This window comes from Tasmannia lanceolata, unplaced genomic scaffold (genome assembly GCF_043159265.1).
Source record: "Tasmannia lanceolata isolate RefF3 unplaced genomic scaffold, GAP_Taslan_0.1 ptg000008l, whole genome shotgun sequence".
NCBI lineage: Eukaryota > Viridiplantae > Streptophyta > Magnoliopsida > Canellales > Winteraceae > Tasmannia > Tasmannia lanceolata.
The window spans coordinates 39846279-39864762 of NW_027518685.1; positions in this window are offsets into that span (position 1 = coordinate 39846279).

Genomic DNA, 18484 nt, shown 5'->3' on the forward strand with positions numbered 1-18484 from the left:
GGAGAGGGAGAGAGAGAGAGAGAGAGACCGAGCCAGAGAATCCGAGACCCCCAGAAAACCCGAAAACAGAGCTTGTAAACCGAGGCTCTGTTTCCTTTTTTTTTTCTTCCTTACTATTTTTTCTTAAATCCCGGACTATCCTCTCCCATACGCCTTTAACCTTCCTTGTTTAAATCCAATAATAGCAGTAATAGCTGCTCTGTTTTTCTAAAAAAAATCAAGATTCTCTTTATCTCTTACCAAGAAGAAAAGCTTTCCTAAATTCATGTGGAACCAAAGAAGAATAGCAATCAAGCTTTCCTTTCCTTTTTTTTGTTTCTAAAGTATCGCATATATACCTTTAAAAAAAAAAAAACAAAGATGGGTTAATCGTGAGATTGTAGAACCCTAGAAATAGAAAGAGAAAGTATCATGCCTGCATGCTTGCGAGGACATGATTTATTTCTTTTTTTTTCTTTTTTGCCGACCATGCCAAAATGGGTGTGAATATCATCCTCCTCCTTACAATGCTTAATTGCCGAGTATATCTTAAGATGGGGCCCACCCCAAGGAGCCATCCAAACTAACTAATTGATTGCACCTTGCGAATCATTTTCGTCGCATAATCTGAACCGTCCATTAAACGGGCATCAATATGTGAATTGGTTGCGCCCCTCTAAATCATTTCCGCAGGCTTATCCAAACCTCCTGTTGATGGTTCACATTGCCCCAAAATGACGATCCTCAAGATGATTCAAACCATACATTTTAATGGGCTGATCTGAGCCTTTCATTTGATGTAAATCAACCGTATCTCTCAGATCGTGCCCGTAAGATGATCAAATCTGTCCAATTTGTAGGCCTCAATATATATGGGATGTGCTCCTCCAAATCAATTTCGCGGGATGATCCAAACCATTAATTTATAAAGCTGTGCCTCAAAACCATTTCCAAGGATTATCTGAATAGCTCAACTTGATGGTCGCACCAAAATTAGTCGTTAAAATAACCTCCCTGAAATCTTGACTATTCCCTTGATGGGCATCTTTATGCACTGGATCGAAGTAGGCTCAACACTCATTTTTCATTAAAACCACATGCGGGCCCTCTAGTTGGTCCAAATCTAAACAAATGCTCAATGCGGGCCCACCAAAAGGATCCGAATTCTCTCTTGCTTTGATTCTTATGAATAACCCTTCTCATCACCCACGAAAAAAATGCAAAACATGGTAGAAATGATCGAAAAGACTTGAGAAAATGTAAGAGACGGACACAGAAACGGGAAACACCGAAAAACAGATAAGAAAACAATAACTTCTTTATTGATTAGAGCAGAGCAAAATGGGGTGTCTACAGATGCCCCTCTTTGGTAGAGATGACGCAGCCATCGAATACCAAAGTCAAAATGACAGAACCATTTTGCGTAGCTTTAATCGACAAAAGACTCCACACAAAACGGAACCTAGACACGAACGTTTACTACCTAATGCAAGACCCTAAACGAAGTCCTAGAATTGGAATGCAATAAAAAAATCCCACTGCGGTGCCGTTCACAAACAGGCAGCGAAAGAATGGGATATCATTTTTGAACGGCTTCAGAGGAAATGAGACGCCATTTTCAAATGGTCTCAGAGAGAATAATGGATGACTTTCGAAAGATTTTTAATGAAAACAAAGCATCATTTTTTTTAATGGGCTTGGATAAGATGAAATACCGTATTTTTACGGATTTCAAGGAAATGAGATATCATAGTTGTATGATGTTCAAAGGAATAAGAGACCATAGTTGTATGGTCTCGAAGAGAATGGAATACCATATTTATACGGATTCCAAGGAAATGAGATATCACATTTGTGTGATGCTCAAAGAGAATAAGAGACCATAGTTGTATGGACTCGAAGAGAATGAAATACCGTATTTGTACGGATTCCAAGGAAATGAGATATCACATTTGTGTGATGCTCAAAGAGGATAAAAGACCATAGTTGTATGGACTTGAAGAGAATGAAATACCGTATTTATACGGATTCCAAGGAAATGAGACATCATAGTTGTATGATGTTCAAAGGGAATAAAAGACCATAGTTGTATGGACTTGACGAGAATGAAATACCGTATTTATACGGATTCCAAGGAAATGAGACATCATAGTTGTATGATGTTCAAAGGGTATAAGAGACCATAGTTGTATAGATTCGAAGAGAATGAAATACCGTATTTGTACGAATTCCAAGGAACTGAGATATCACATTTGTGTGATGCTCAAAGAGAAGAAGAGACCATAGTTGTATGGACTCGAAGAGAATGGAATACCGTATTTGTACGGATTCCAAGGAAATGAGATATCACATTTGTGTGATGCTCAAAGAGAATAAGAGACCATAGTTGTATGGACTCGAAGAGAATGGAATACCGTATTTATACGGATTCCAAGAAAATGAGACATCATATTTGTATTACGCTCAAAGAGAACAAAAGACCATAGTCGTATGGACTCGGAGAGAATGGAATACCGTATTTGTACGGATTCCAAGAAAATGAGACATCATATTTGTATGACGCTCAAAAAGAACAAAAGACCATAGTCCTATGGACTCGGAGAGAATGGAATACCGTATTTGTAGGGATTCCAAGGAAATAAGACATCACATTTGTATGATGCTCAAAGAGAAAATATTATTTTCAAATGGATTCAGAGAGATATGATAATTTGAGCTTTGAAAGAAATCGAAATTTCCAATTAACAACTTTAGAAGCAAAGGATTTAATAACACCATGTAGCAAATGACTTTCAGGGCTTAAATATGAGATGCCGCTTCATTACCAACCTGCCCCAGTTTGAGGCATTCTAACCTCCTTCTATTCATTGGCCAGAGATCAATCTTTCAAAGTTTTTTCGCCATTCGCGACAGTCTCACTTCTTCCCAAGTTTCTTGGAACCTGTTAATGAACCTGCCTTCAGAGTGATTGCACCCTACAACAATTTTTAAAGTCGAAGTCGTAACTTTTTCTAAAAAATAGAACCACAGACATTTATAAGAAAGATTACTCCAGTAATCTCGTGATGCTTCTGACTTATCAGCATTTTCTTTTGGGTTAGGCTAGCCTCTTTTAAAGAATGTTTCTCCATTGATAAACTTCTTTACTTATTTTTAAGACAGTGATACTTCATATATCTTTCTATCAACTTTCTGATTGCTAGAAATTAATGCCCCTAGTTTCAGGAATTGTTGTTATTAGCTTTGCCTGACCTACTGTGAGCTCAGAGATCGGTATAATTCTTCTGGCGTGACCCCAATCTTACCATGACCAAGTCCCCCTTTTTTGGATTTTCGACTTGGCGGACCGCTCGGCCTTAACTTTTGCCTGAATCGCCTTTTCAGGTTTTCGACTCAGCAGGCCACACGCTTAACTTTTGCCTAAGTCGCCTTTTCAGGTTTTCAACTTAGCAGGGAAAAGATCCTAAATTTTGCCTAGATCGCCTTTTCAGGTTTTCAATCTAGCGGATCTTCAAGCTCCATTTCTTTTTTTATTTTTCTTTATTTTTTCATTTTCTTTTTCTTTTTACTTGAACACCAAAATGACTTTATAGGTGAGGTAGGGGTTTTCAAAGAATGGCTTAAGGTTTTGCAAGAGTTTAGACCGAACCTGTGAACAGGTTGCCTACGTATCCCAGTATAGGAATCAGGTCATGCGTAGTTCAGGGCGAATGCCCCTAGTTCGAAGGTATTTCAATTTTTCTTTTCTCTTTGCATGGATTTTTTCTTTTTCTTTTCAACTTCTTTTTGGAATGATTGATTTTTCTTTTTTTTGAAACAACCGAACTCGGTTTAACTGAGCTGCCTATGTACCCCAGTGTAGGGATCAGGTCATGCGTAGTTCAGGGCGAATGCCCCTAGTATATTGGGTTTTGAAGGAAAATTTTATTTAGGCTCAAAAGGGTTTGCAAAAGGTTATATATATATATATATTTTTTTTTTTTTTAAATTTTGGGTTATGAATTTGGGATTTATTCGGCCAAAAGACGGCCTTCCGGTGTTCAAGCATATAACCTCTTGAGTTGATCAAGATTTGTTGGTTCCGGTAATATTTCTCCATTTAAATTACGGAGCTTGACGGCTTTTCCGGGTAAGATTTGGTCCACAATGTATGGTCCTGACCAATTTGATTTGAATTTGCCTCTTGGGTCAAATACTGGTGCACGATTCTCTTTCAGAACAAGATTGCCTTCTTCTAAATCTCTGACCTTAACCATTTTATTAAAAGCCCGGGCTATTCTGCGCTGGTAACCTTGCACATGGTAAAGTGCCTTTAACCTCTTCTCATCTAGCACGTTCAGCTCTTTATATCTGGCATCTGCCCATTCATTTTCTGGCAACTTAGCCTCAGTCAATACTTGAAGCGAAGGTACACGGATCTCAACAGGTAGCACTGCCTCCATCCCGTAAACAAGAGAGTAAGGGGTTGCCCCAGTTGAAGCTCTAATTGATGTTCTGTAAGCCCACAAGGCGTACGACAACTTATTCGACCAATCCTTATAAGTTTCTGACATTTTGCTAATGATAGTCTTGACATTCTTGTTTGTAGCTTCCACCGCTCCATTCGTCTGCGGCCGATAAGGTGAGGATTTATGATGCTTAATCTTGAACTCTTCGCAAAGAGTGATTACTTCCTTCTTGAAATGAGATCCGTTATCTGAGATAAGTTCATGGGGAATTCCATATCTGCAAATGATGTTGGTGCGTATGAATTTAGCAACCGATGCGGATGCAAGCTTTGCATAAGAAGCGGCCTCGACCCACTTGGTGAAGTAGTCAATTGCAACGAGTATGTACTCGTGACCATTAGATGACCTAGGAGAAATCTTGCCAATGATGTCAATTCCCCATACCGAAAACGGCCAAGGAGAGGTAAGAGAATGCAATTCGGTGGGTGGTACATGGATGAGATTCGCATGTATTTGGCATTTATAGCATTTCTTCACAAATGTATGACAATCTGCTTCCAATGTTGGCCAATAGTACCCCAGACGTAGGATCTTCTTTGCTAGCATCTTTCCATTCATATGAGGCCCACACACCCCTTCATGAATATCTGCGAGAATTTCTTCTGCCTGATCTTCAGTGACACATAAGAGTTGAATTCCGTCGAAAGACCGTCGATACAACTCCCCTCCACAAATGACAAAATTAGCTGCCAATCTCTGCAAAGTCCTTATTTCTTTATTCGACGCCTCATTGGGACGCCCCTGGCCTGAGATGTAGTTCTTTATGTCCGTATACCATGGTTTTCCATCGGGACAGCTTGCAGCTATTTCTATAGCATCAACATATGCAGGAGCCCATTGCTCTTGAACCGTGATGGGCCTCATCTTCATATTGTGAGGTATGTCAATCATAGAAGCTAATGTCGCTAAGGCATCAGCGAATCTATTCTTCAACCTTGGCAGATAACTGAAAGTGATGCACTGGAATTGTTTAGCAAGAGCATCCAAGTATTCATGATATGGCAATAGCTTTTCTTCTTTAGTTCTCCACTCTCCTTGAGTTTGGCAAATGATTAGCTTCGAATCTCCATATACGTCAAGATTCTCTATGCCTAAGGCCAATGCAGCCTCAAGCCCAACAATGCATGCTTCATATTCTGCCATATTGTTGGTGCAATTGAATTGTAACTTAACGGCAAGGGGAACATGCTCATTTCGAGGTGACACCAGCAATGCCCCTACTCCTTGTCCTGTTTGATTTGCTGCTCCATCAAAATAGAGGGTCCAACCAATTTCTGGATATTCATCTTCTACCATCATGATCTCTTCATCTGGGAACATTGGTTTGAAAGGCTGATTTTCTTCTCGGGGTGCTTCTGCCAATTGCTCAGCAATGACTCGGCCCTTTACTGATTTTTGGGTTACATGGGTGATGTCAAACTCAGACAACAACAATAACCATCTGGCAGTCCTGCCTGTCAAGGCTGGTTTTTCAAAGAGATATTTCAGAGGATCCATCCTTGACAGGAGCAAGACCTTATGTGATAAAAGGTAATGCCTGAGTCGCTGAGTAGCCCAAACCAAGGCTAAGCAGGTTTTTTCTAGGACAGTATACTTCTGTTCATACTCCAACATTATCTTACTGAGATAATACACAGCCTTTTCATGCTTGGTTTCTGGATCTTGCTGTGCTAACATACAACCCATTGTGGTTTCTGTTACTGACAAGTAAAGCAGCAATGGATGCCCCGGTATTACTGGTGCTACTATCGGTGGTTCAGACAAACTTTGCTTTATCTTTTCAAAGGCCTGCTGACATTCCTTCGTCCATTCTTTGAAAGTATTTTTCTTTAGGAGCTTAAAGATAGGTTCACAAGTTGATGTCAGATGAGCGATGAATCGCCTTAGGAACTGTATTCTTCCTAGGAATCCCCGAATTTCCTTCTCGGTTTTAGGCGGCGGCATCTCCTGGATAGCCTTAATCTTCTGAGGATCTACCTCTATGCCCCTTTGACTCACCATGAATCCAAGCAACTTGCCAGAGGTAACCCCGAATACACACTTGCTAGGATTCAGGCGAAGTTGGTATTTGAGTATTCTTTCAAAGAACTTCTTAAGATTCGGGATATGCTCTCTCCTTTCCTTGGCTTTTACAATCATATCATCTACATAAACTTCGACTTCTCTATGTATCATGTCATGGAGTAAGGCTGTAGCTGCTCTTTGGTATGTCGCACCAGCATTCTTAAGACCAAATGGCATTACCCGATAGCAATATGTCCCCCATTGTGTAATGAACGAGGTTTTAGCCATGTCCTCGGGTGCCATCTTAATTTGATTGTAGCCCGAGAAACCATCCATGAAAGATAGTAATTCATGTCCGGCCGTATTGTCTACCAGGATATCGATATGTGGTAGAGGGAAATCATCTTTTGGACTTGCCTTGTTCAAATCCCTGAAATCTACACACATTCTCACCTTTCCATCTTTCTTCGGTACAGGTACTATATTTGCGAGCCATTCTGGATATTCCACCACTTGCAGAAATCCAGCATTCAACTGCTTAGTAACCTCTTCCTCTACTTTCAAGACCCACTCGGGCTTCATTCTCCTTAGCTTCTGCTTTTTAGGTTTAATTCCTGGCAACAAAGGTAGCTTGTGCTGAACAATGTCTTCGCTCAACCCGGGCATATCTTTGTAGGACCAGGCAAAAACTTCTTTATATTCCTTAAGTAGGTTTATTAATTCATCGCGCTCTTCAGAGGATAGAGTATTTCCAATTCGTATTTCCTGTATTAAATCTTCTGTTCCGATGTTTATAATTTCGATTTCATCTTTAAGAGGCTGGGCTCGGCGCTCCTCCTCTTGTTTGAGCATATGCTGCAATTCAAGGGGAGTTTCGTCGATCCCTTCTTCCTCGTCTGAGGAGGGAGTGTTATCATTATTAAAGTCAGAAGCAAACACAGAGACATACTGAGAATCAGATTTCAATGAATTGAAAGAAATTACATCATTATCATTGGACTCATCCTGAACAGGCTCAGGATTCACATAGTAAATAAAATCAAAAAATGACTCGCCTGGACTAGGCACTGACACTGATTCAATCGACTTGACTAGACTTCACTTAGCAATAAAATAAGATGGAAAAACATCAGAACTCCAGTTTGAAAGATTTTCTGTTGCGGGTGCAATCTGACTCTGAGGTTCAGTAAAGGTATCATTACTCTGAATAACTGCCACCAGCACATCTTCACAATCTGTCTCTTCTTGTTCTTCAGAATAGTAATCAACATCAAGCACATTTTCTTCAAACAAAGATCCCAGCACATCTGGCTCAAGGTAGACTAACCAGTCCTCAACAGCTTTCTCAACATAATATATCGGCGGTTCTGTTTCTGGGAGAGCGAGGCCACTGAATATTTCAAAGCCAGGTATCGTGATCCCTGTCACTGAGTCATACCATGGTTCAGAAAACCCATAGTATGTTTCGTCTCACCTTCTTTGATAAAATGACCATTCATTGATAAGGAATATGGAGCCATTGGGAGTACCCTTCCGGTGCGGCGGACTTCTTCCTTCAATTTCAATAATTCTTCCATGGCTTCCTCCTCCTCCTCAGTAGGTACATATCCAAGACCGAAAATTCCACGGTTTGCTTTGATTGGGCGCCAGTGAGATGCCTTGCTTGGATCACGGCCTAAATTCATACCAGGGAAGTAGTTCATTTTTCTCATCATCTTGGCCACCACAGGACTGATGGCAAACGCCAAACACAACTCCTCCCGAGAGGCGTCCTCATAAGAAATAGCAGCAACGTCGAATGCGAAACCATTCAAGTTGTAGTCATCTGCTTTTGCAACTGGAAGGATCAAGGTTTCTCCTGTTATCTGCCCTATTTCTGGCTCTTCGTCACCTCTGACAGTGAACAACTTCCCATCTTTGATGAACTTCAGTTTTTGGTGAAGGGTTGAAGCAACAGCACCTTCCTTATGCAACCAGGGACGTCCCAGAAGCATATTAAACGAGGCTTTGATATCAATAACTTGAAACTCAACCTCAAATTCTTGACCGCCTATAACGATCCTGGTGGTGAGGACTCCGACCACATTTCTGCGGGTGTTGTCATATGCGAGGATACCAAGGGTTGATTCGGCAAAATCAGTGGGACCGAAACCCAAGGTAATGGCAGTTCTCAATGGACACACATTCAAGGCGGATCCGTTATCTACCAACACAGACGGTACTTTCTTGCCTCCACAAACAATAGTGACATGAAGGGCTCTAGCATGATTCCGACCTTGAGGAGGCAGCTCCTGATCTGAGAAACTAATGGCTCTGGTGGCCTGAGTTAGAGCAACAACTTCAGCCAGTTGCTCCGGAGATATCTCTGAGGATACCTGTGTGGTATTCAATTCTTTCAACACGGCCTCTCTGTGTTTCTTTGATGCTATCAATAATCCCCATACAGATATAACAGCCTGAGTTTTCTTCAACTGCTGCACAACTTCATCATCTGGATCTTTCACATATTGCGGCTCCTCTCCTCGAGCCAATGCCCCTGGATTTTCGACTCTCAATTCAGCAGGTTTGAAAATTCTTCCGCCCCTTGTCACATGTCTGACTTCATCCAATTCAGGCTCATCATAAGTGATAATTTGAGGGACTTGTGGCTCATAGGTGATTACCAAGGGAGGTACAGACCCTCTTAGGTATGATTCATCACAGAATATGATTTGGGGTTCAGAAATGGGTTCTAAGGCACATATGAGGGTAAGCACCTCTGAAGATGGAATGGGGAGAGGGGTAAATTCTACCCGGGTTTGTTGCCGAGGTGCGGTCGTGGGTTGAGCATAGTCCATCACTAAAGGTTCTTGGGATTTAGAGGGCTGAGCATTGGAACGAGAGATACTACTGACTTGGGCTGGCAGGGATTTTTTGAAATCTCTGGGGTTTGGGTTGTTACGGTTAAATACACCTTGAGCCATAGCCTCCTCTATCTGGGTGCCTGCCACAATGAAGTGTTTGAAGTCTGGATAGTATTGCAATGACATGTGATACTGGAGCTGGGGGGAAATGTTTTTCATGATTATTTGAACCTGCTCTTCTTCAGACGGGCGCTCCATCATCTGAGCTGCTATTCTCCTCCACCTTTTCACAAAAATCAGGAAGGATTCCCTCGAGTCTTGCTTTGTTCTCTCTAAATCCTTTCTGGTGATTTCTGTCCCATCATCATATTTGAACTGCCTGATGAATTGTTCGCCGATATCCTTCCATGTTCTGTAACGAGTCTTGTCCAAGACCATGAACCATCTCCTAGCAACCTTGGTTAGGGAAACTGGGAACAATTGAGCCATTTGCTCAGGAGATAAGCCTTGAGGCTGACACATGATGGTGAACATTTGCAAATGTGTGATTGGACAACCCACACCATCATATTTGTCGAAATCGGGCATTTGAAAATTAACAGGAAGGTGGATTTCGAGAAATAGAGTAAGATCACTGGGATTGAAACCACGCTGGTCTTGAAACTGAATGTCTTGAACTTTCCTGGTAAGACTCTCTAATTTCTCCATAACAGTCTTATCAACCATGGACTGAGAAGATCTACTGCGATCCTCGCTGTACTGCTCTTTTTCCAAATCTTCTTCCGCTTTATCAGGGATAGTGATGAACACTGGCTGGTCAGGTGCTGCTGAAGTAGCTGCTTGGTGCATAGGCCCTTTATCCTTGGACAACAACGGTCCCAACTTTTCAGAAAGCTGAGCCTTCATAACTCGGTTCTCTTCTTTGAGTTCTTGAAGCTGTTGGAGAATCAAGGTAAGAGTATCGGTAATAGCAGCGGGTGAAAGACCATCTTGGTTGTCTGCCATTGGTGAGGATGAGAAAGAAGGAGATGCTGGGGTTCTCAGAGAGGGTGGTGGAGAGACAGAATTCCTCTCCAATCGTGAAGAGACCCGAACCCAAGGAGCAGTGGGGTTAGCTATGGTGTTTACTGCCCTGAAATATTTGAAAGACATATTTTAAAATCAGAAAGAAGTAGACAATGATGCACGCATAGACCAAGATAATGAGAGAGAAAGATGAACTTTATTGATCAATCATTAAAGTTTGAGTACATGGTTCAATCTTTCAAAGATAAACGGATAAGATTAAACATGGAACTAAGCATTCTTTCTAGACTTCTTCTTCGAACGACAATCTTCCTCAGCTGACTCTTTTAAAGGTTTGATGATTCTGATATCCCAAGCAGATGAAATGGCTTTGACAATCTTGGGCTTGAGATCCTCAGGCGGATAAAAATGAAGAAGGGGAGGCACAATAGATTGCTCCCTTCCATACTGACACAGGATCCTGGCAGGAAGATAAAAGGAAGTCTTTTTGAGACAAAGAAGGCGAACGTAGTTAGCTTCTCCTGTGTTGAAGACAGCTTCTTGGATTCCAGGAATTTGCCAATAAATCTGATCTTGTCGGCGAGAATTTAACCATTCAACCCAATCGCTTTTATGATCGAAAGAAACATCATGACGCCATTCCCTGAAGGTGTACAACGTATGATCAAAATGGACAGGAGCTGCAATTTTTAGCTTGTGGCACAACCACACTTGGAGTAATGCAGGACATCCCGAGAAAGAACCAACGAAGGAGCGAACATAAGAGCCTGGACCTGAGCTGGCGCGAAGACGAGCCATATCATCTAATCCATTGAAGGTTTCTGCAAGTATAGTAGGAACTGGATTGACGCCACGATCCATTTGATCCACGAGGTCCAAAAGAACAGCTGACGCAAAGCGAGAAGGCTGGAGAGTGAGGAACCTAGTAAAGGAGCAGAATCTCAAAGCGCACCGTCGGGCTTTTTGAATATCAACACCACCAATGTGTCCAATAGGAGGGTAAATGTCAATCAGATGTTGCATGGACACTTCTTGGCCTTTCATGAAAGAGTTCATGGATTCATCTGGATTATTTATTAAGCGAAGGAACAAAGGACGATAATCTGGAACACAGGATGACTTCACTAGAGGGCCATCCACAGGATATTCCAGTAAGGCACACCATTCTTCAAAGGTGGGACACATTTCTTGGTTGCCAAAACGGAAGACATGATGATTGGGATCCCAACATTCTGATGCGGCATAAAGTAATCCCCAATCGAGCTTAATGGTTGCCACGTAGCCGAAGAGATTTTTTTCTTGCTCACTTATGGCATAGATATGGGATTCTCTTAATGTACCACGGATCCAATCAAGAATTGTACGAGTAGACATGGTGCCTGTAAGCCAAGAGAAAGGATACAAGAATGATCAGGATTACATGAACACGAGATTGGGATAAGTTCCTGCCAGTACAAAGAAAGTATGAATACATGATCGGATCACATGATAGAGGATTGAAAGACGTATGATCAAGAGATGAGATGAGATAGCATACGATTGCTTTCAACGGATAGACCATGAATGGCTAATCCTATGAGATTTTTGGAAATATGGGATTTATATCCTAACCCCAAAGGGAAATTTTTTTTAATCTTTGTACATTTTAACAGTGTTACCTGACGGCATCAAACCCTAATCCTAATCTAGCGGAGTGGAGAGAGGATATCGACTCATGACTTTGTTTGTGCACCTAGGGACCGATCGTAGCCATTGGAAGATGGACCACGGCCTAATCTAGACACAAATGGGTAGGATATCCTAAGCTAGGCTCACACACGTCATGCACATGTGTTCGTATACTACATGCATGTGTGGGTTAATCTAGGGGTAAGGCCAAGAGTTCCCTTAACGCGAATCCATGTTCGATATACTGTACCAGTGTCCGGCGTATCAGTACGTGAACAAGAGATCCGTTTACACACCATAAGGTGCTAGGCTAAGGGTGGAATGCTTCTCTAGCACAGAGGCACCAGGTGATGAAATCCCAGTCAACCATGCTAGATAACACTCCGGGTTCCTAAAATAGGACGTGTGTGCATGTGAGATGCAGGGTTTAGATGCAAGTGATGTAAGTGTGTGCAATAAGTCCGCACAATCTATGATGCCTTCAGGTTTTGTTAGATTAAGTTCAAGTAAAATGTGATGAGAAGATAAAACAAGACAAACTAATCTAACAAGTATAGAGTTTTTATGAGCCAGTTAAATCAAACTTCAAATGAATTATCATTTGGAATTGTAATGAAGTTAGGTGATCCCCAGCAGAGTCGCCAAACTGTGGGACCCAAATCCCACGAGAGGGGTGGGGCGCGAGCCGCCACGCACTCTCTTTGTCTCTCGTACTCACGCGATTGGCGTGTGCATTTTAATTATTGATTTTAATTCATCTTTTATGTGAACTTGGGATCACTAAGGCAATCCGAATTCCACACAAAAAGACCGACAAGTCGCTACCTAGATGTGGGATTTAGGACCCATAACTAACCAGAAATCTAGACTCGCTACCTGGTTACGAGAATGGAAGGTATGGGGAGTTATCCACCACATGCACCATTCCTGCCCGATAATCGGTCTTCGATTCCAAAAGCTAACTCTTTTAAATTTATTTTAAATGGCTCATTCAACTCTCTGTTAGTGTGCGAACTAAGTGACATGCATCCTATGATCTAATTTCAATGTAGATCCTAAGTGTGTAACTTGATTTCTTTATTTGTTTGAATTCAATCTAAGTGAGAGTTCTCCTAAAATTCTAATTTCATGGAAAAATCCTAAGTGATTTAACTAAGCATTTACAAGAAAATTAATATACAAAACCCCATAATTTGTTGTGGAGCCGACTCGCGGTTGGTATGCCATCAGACATCCAAGCTGCCTACGTACCCAAGCCTCACTGGGATCAGAGTCGACGTAGTTCGGTGCACCTAAGCTAAGCTACTTATGCCTAACTCAACTAAGACACCGACCTAGACGGGATTGACTGTTTCAACAGTTTTAGGAGAAGTTATTTAATTCAAGTTGAGGATTTTATTATCTTAGGATTTCATCTAAGATGCTATATGATTCTTATCTAAATGCAAGTTGTTCCTTAGACTAATGGAGGTTAGCCTACATCCTAGTTTACTAGGCTTGTCTTAGGGAAAGATTGGGTGACTAGTGTAACTAGACCTAGGGTAGGTTGCTATCCATAGCAAGCGTACGTGATGAGGCTGGACTCCTAACTCTAGGACTCCCTAAAACCTAGGACACGACCTGACACCAGTGTTCCTAAATTGGGCTCTAATGGTTCTTATATCAGAAACCATAATCTAATGGTTCCGAAAGACACGAGATGAATCGATTTCAGCTCTTGAAGTTAATGAATTTCAGATTTTAAGGATTTTCAGTTTATGGACAATTAAGGGATACCAATGGTTCTAGGGTTCACCAATTTCGGCCCAGAATGGCATCCAAGGGAGGGAATCGTGCGCTCTTTCCTTGCGCAATTTAATACTTATGTTATAGCATCTTATTGCCTGGCATATCTCAGGATTTCCGTGGACAGTAACCTCGGAGCCAACAACATGCTATAGCTTAAGTATTCAAATTGTCAAAGATCGGTTGCAATTGGGATACGATTATTGATGCACTGGCCATTTTTCCAGGGAAATCTAAAGATCCTAAGATTTCTGTTTCAATGGATTAAGGAATTAATATGTGACAGATATTTAAGGTTCTTTAGAGATTTTCAGATGAATTTCAATTAATTTCAATATTTCAATGGATTTTATCAATTTTAAACCATATGAGTGATTTTACAAGTGAAACGGTTGCAAACAAATTCGAAATGAGTTGAAAATTCTGCAGCAACAAGACATGATGGGATGTAGCTTATTAAAAGAGTTTTGCAGATTTTTACATTAAGCTCATATTTAATTTTGATTTAACAATTAAGTGACCAGATTCCAAAAATAACACAGAAACTACTAGAAATAGAAATCTAAATTCATTGAAATTTCTACAGAAATAAGATATGAGTAAACATAGCATGCTGTGAAAATTTAATGAATTTTAGAGACTATTTACTACCAATGTCAGATTTTCCAATTTTCACACCAGATTATGAATTAACACTACATCCCATATGAAAAAAGTTCTAAATCACTTGAAACTTTTACATAAACTAGAAATATGGAATATAAGACTACTGTAAAAATTCTCCCAAAATCTGATAATTTTCAAAGAAAGCATAAAATAATATACCAAACCAAATCCAAAAATTCTGAAAAATTCATGGTAGAATGTACCAGTATCATATTATTTTTCTAGGAAATTTCATTAATTTTCGAATCCGGTTAGTATATAATTTATTTTTCTTCGTCAAAAAGATATTTTTGAAGAGTTTTCTAGTTTTAAAACACGATTTTCGAGAAAATTACGACTCCGGAAAACGTCCTCCAACCTTGTTCTGATGTGATGAACACAAGAAAAATTTAAAATTCCAAAAAATAGATCATCCTGAGATGGCTATTTTTTTGAATTTCGTAATTTCTCAGCCATTATTTTAAATAAAATTCTACTCTTCACTCAAATTCTAAAAAACCTTTGATCCAATGTCTGATTCGATCCAACAGTTATTTTACTCTATTTAGATAGATCGTTTTATTAAATTTCGGGACGAAACGGAATTGAAACACCCATGCAGATCATGATTTTGAGCATACACATTTAATATTAAATAAAAATCATTTAAATGCTTAAAAATCATGCAAAAATCTAAAAAAATACCAAATAATTTCAGAAAAATTCGAGAACAGTGTACTAACCTGTGATGGAGATCCTCGCCGAATCCGAGAGTTGAAAAGTCCAAAAATTCCGCCGACACTCGATCCGCTCCGCTTTCTACTTTTTTTTTTTTTTTTTGACACCGTTCCTCTGTTGAATGTGAGAGCGAGAGTGATTGAGAGAGAGAGATTGAGAGAGAGTGAGAGTAAGAGAGAGTGAGGGAGATATAGAGGGAGTGAGAATCTGAGAGTGAGAGAGAGCGAACAGAGAGGTTTGAGAGAGATAGAGAGACAACAGAGGGAACGAGAGTGAATTGAGAGATCGAGAGAGAATTGAGAGATCGAAAGTGGGAGAGGCAGAGAGATGGTGAGTGAACGCGAGAGAGACAGAGGGTGGAGTGAGAGTGAAATGAGACTGAGAGAGATAAAGAGAGAACGAGAATGAGAGAGATAGAGAGAGAATGAGAACAAGATATGTAAAGAATAAGAGTAAAAACGATACTCTGTTTTTGTTTTTGTTTTTGGTGGGCTCAAGAGAGTGAGAGATATGGAGAGGTGGGTATATAGAGCGGTGAAAAACAGAGGGAGATGGAGGGATCAAAAGAAAAACAGAGTGAGGGAGAGGGAGAGAACCGGCACTCTGTTTTTGCTCTCTCTTCTTTTTTTTTTTTTTACTTTAAGAGAAACTTCCAGAGGGCATGGGAGTGACACAGAGATGGTGATGAATGTACGGAAAAACAGAGGGTGAGGCGATGAGGAATACGCAGAGCTGGGGAGAGGGAGAGAGAGAGAGAGAGAGACCGAGCCAGAGAATCCGAGACCCCCAGAAAACCCGAAAACAGAGCTTGTAAACCGAGGCTCTGTTTCCTTTTTTTTTCTTCCTTACTATTTTTTCTTAAATCCCGGACTATCCTCTCCCATACGCCTTTCACCTTCCTTGTTTAAATCCAATAATAGCAGCAATAGCTGCTCTGTTTTTCTAAAAAAAATCAAGATTCTCTTTATCTCTTACCAGGAAGAAAAGCTTTCCTAAATTCATGTGGAACCAAAGAAGAATAGCAATCAAGCTTTCCTTTCCTTTTTTTTGTTTCTAAAGTATCACATATATACCTTTTAAAAAAAAAAAAAACAAAGATGGGTTAATCGTGAGATTGTAGAACCCTAGAAATAGAAAGAGAAAGTATCATGCCTGCATGCTTGCGAGGACATGATTTATTTCTTTTTTTTTTCTTTTTTGCCGACCATGCCAAAATGGGTGTGAATATCATCTTCCTCCTTACAACGCTTAATTGCCGAGTATATCTTAAGATGGGGCCCACCCCAAGGAGCCATCCAAACTAACTAATTGATTGCACCTTGCGAATCATTTTCGTCGCATAATCTGAACCGTCCATTAAACGGGCATCAATATGTGAATTGGTTGCGCCCCTCTAAATCATTTCCGCAGGCTTATCCAAACCTCCTGTTGATGGTTCACATTGCCCCAAAATGACGATCCTCGAGATGATTCAAACCATACATTTTAATGGGCTGATCTGAGCCTTTCATTTGATGTAAATCAACCGTATCTCTCAGACCGTGCCCGTAAGATGATCAAATCTGTCCAATTTGTAGGCCTCAATATATATGGGATGTGCTCCTCCAAATCAATTTCGCGGGATGATCCAAACCATTAATTTATAAAGCTGTGCCTCAAAACCATTTCCAAGGATTATCTGAATAGCTCAACTTGATGGTTGCAACAAAATTAGTCGTTAAAATAACCTCCCTGAAATCTTGACTATTCCCTTGATGGGCATCTTTATGCACTGGATCGAAGTAGGCTCGGCACTCATTTTTCATTAAAACAACATGCGGGCCCTCTGGTTGGTCCAAATCTAAACAAATACTCAATGCGGGCCCACCAAAAGGATCCGAATTCTCTCTTGCTTTGATTCTTATGAATAGCCCTTCTCATCACCCACGAAAAAAAATGCAAAACATGGTAGAAATGATCGAAAAGACTTGAGAAAATGTAAGAGACGGACACAGAAACGGGAAACACCGAAAAACAGATAAGAAAACAATAACTTATTTATTGATTAGAGCAGAGCAAAATGGGGTGTCTACAGATGCCCCTCTTTGGTAGAGATGACGCAGCCATCGAATACCAAAGTCAAAATGACAGAACCATTTTGCGTAGCTTTAATCGACAAAAGACTCCACACAAAACGGAACCTAGACACGAACGTTTACTACCTAATGCAAGACCCTAAACGAAGTCCTAGAATTGGAATGCAATAAAAAAATTCCGCTGCGGTGCCGTTCACAAACAGGCAGCGAAAGAATGTGATATCATTTTTGAACGGCTTCAGAGTTAATGAGACGCCATTTTCAAATGGTCTCAGAGAGAATAATGGATGATTTTCGAAAGATTTTTAATGAAAACAAAGCATCATTTTTTTTTAATGGGCTTGGATAAGATGAAATACCGTATTTTTACGGATTTCAAGAAAATGAGACATCATAGTTGTATGATGTTCAAAGGAATAAGCGACCATAGTTGTATGGTCTCGAAGAGAATGGAATACCATATTTATACGGATTCCAAGGAAATGAGATATCACATTTGTGTGATGCTCAAAGAGAATAATAGACCATAGTTGTATGGACTCGAAGAGAATGAAATACCGTATTTGTTCGGATTCCAAGGAAATGAGATATCACATTTGTGTGATGCTCAAAGAGGATAAAAGACCATAGTTGTACGGACTTGAAGAGAATGAAATACCGTATTTATACGGATTCCAAGGAAATCAGACATCATAGTTGCATGATGTTCAAAGGGAATAAACGACCATAGTTGTATGGACTTGAAGAGAATGAAATACCGTATTTATACGGATTCCAAGGAAATGAGACATCATAGTTGTATGATGTTCAAAGGGTATAAGAGACCATAGTTGTATGTTCAGAAAAAGCTTCATGGGACTCCCCCTCGTGAAACGGAAGAAGAGGAGAATGCGGGGAAAACCCTGGAGGCGGATTCCTCTCAGGAAACGCCTGCAGGAGCCCCAACCCGTCGGGGTTACCCTCGGGACTGCTGGGAGGACTCCCCTCGGTAGCGACTCTCCCCCCACCACTGACGGATAGACCCTGGAAAGACGACGACATCTCTGGCAAAGAAAGGCCGGAAGAAAGCAAAAAAAAACGGAGGATGTGGACACCCCCATTTTGTTCCGCTTTAATCAACAAAGAAGTTAGTGTTTCGCTATCCGTTTTTCAATGTCCGCTTCTTATGTTTTCTCAATCTTTCCGATCATTTCCGCAATGTTCTGCATCTTTC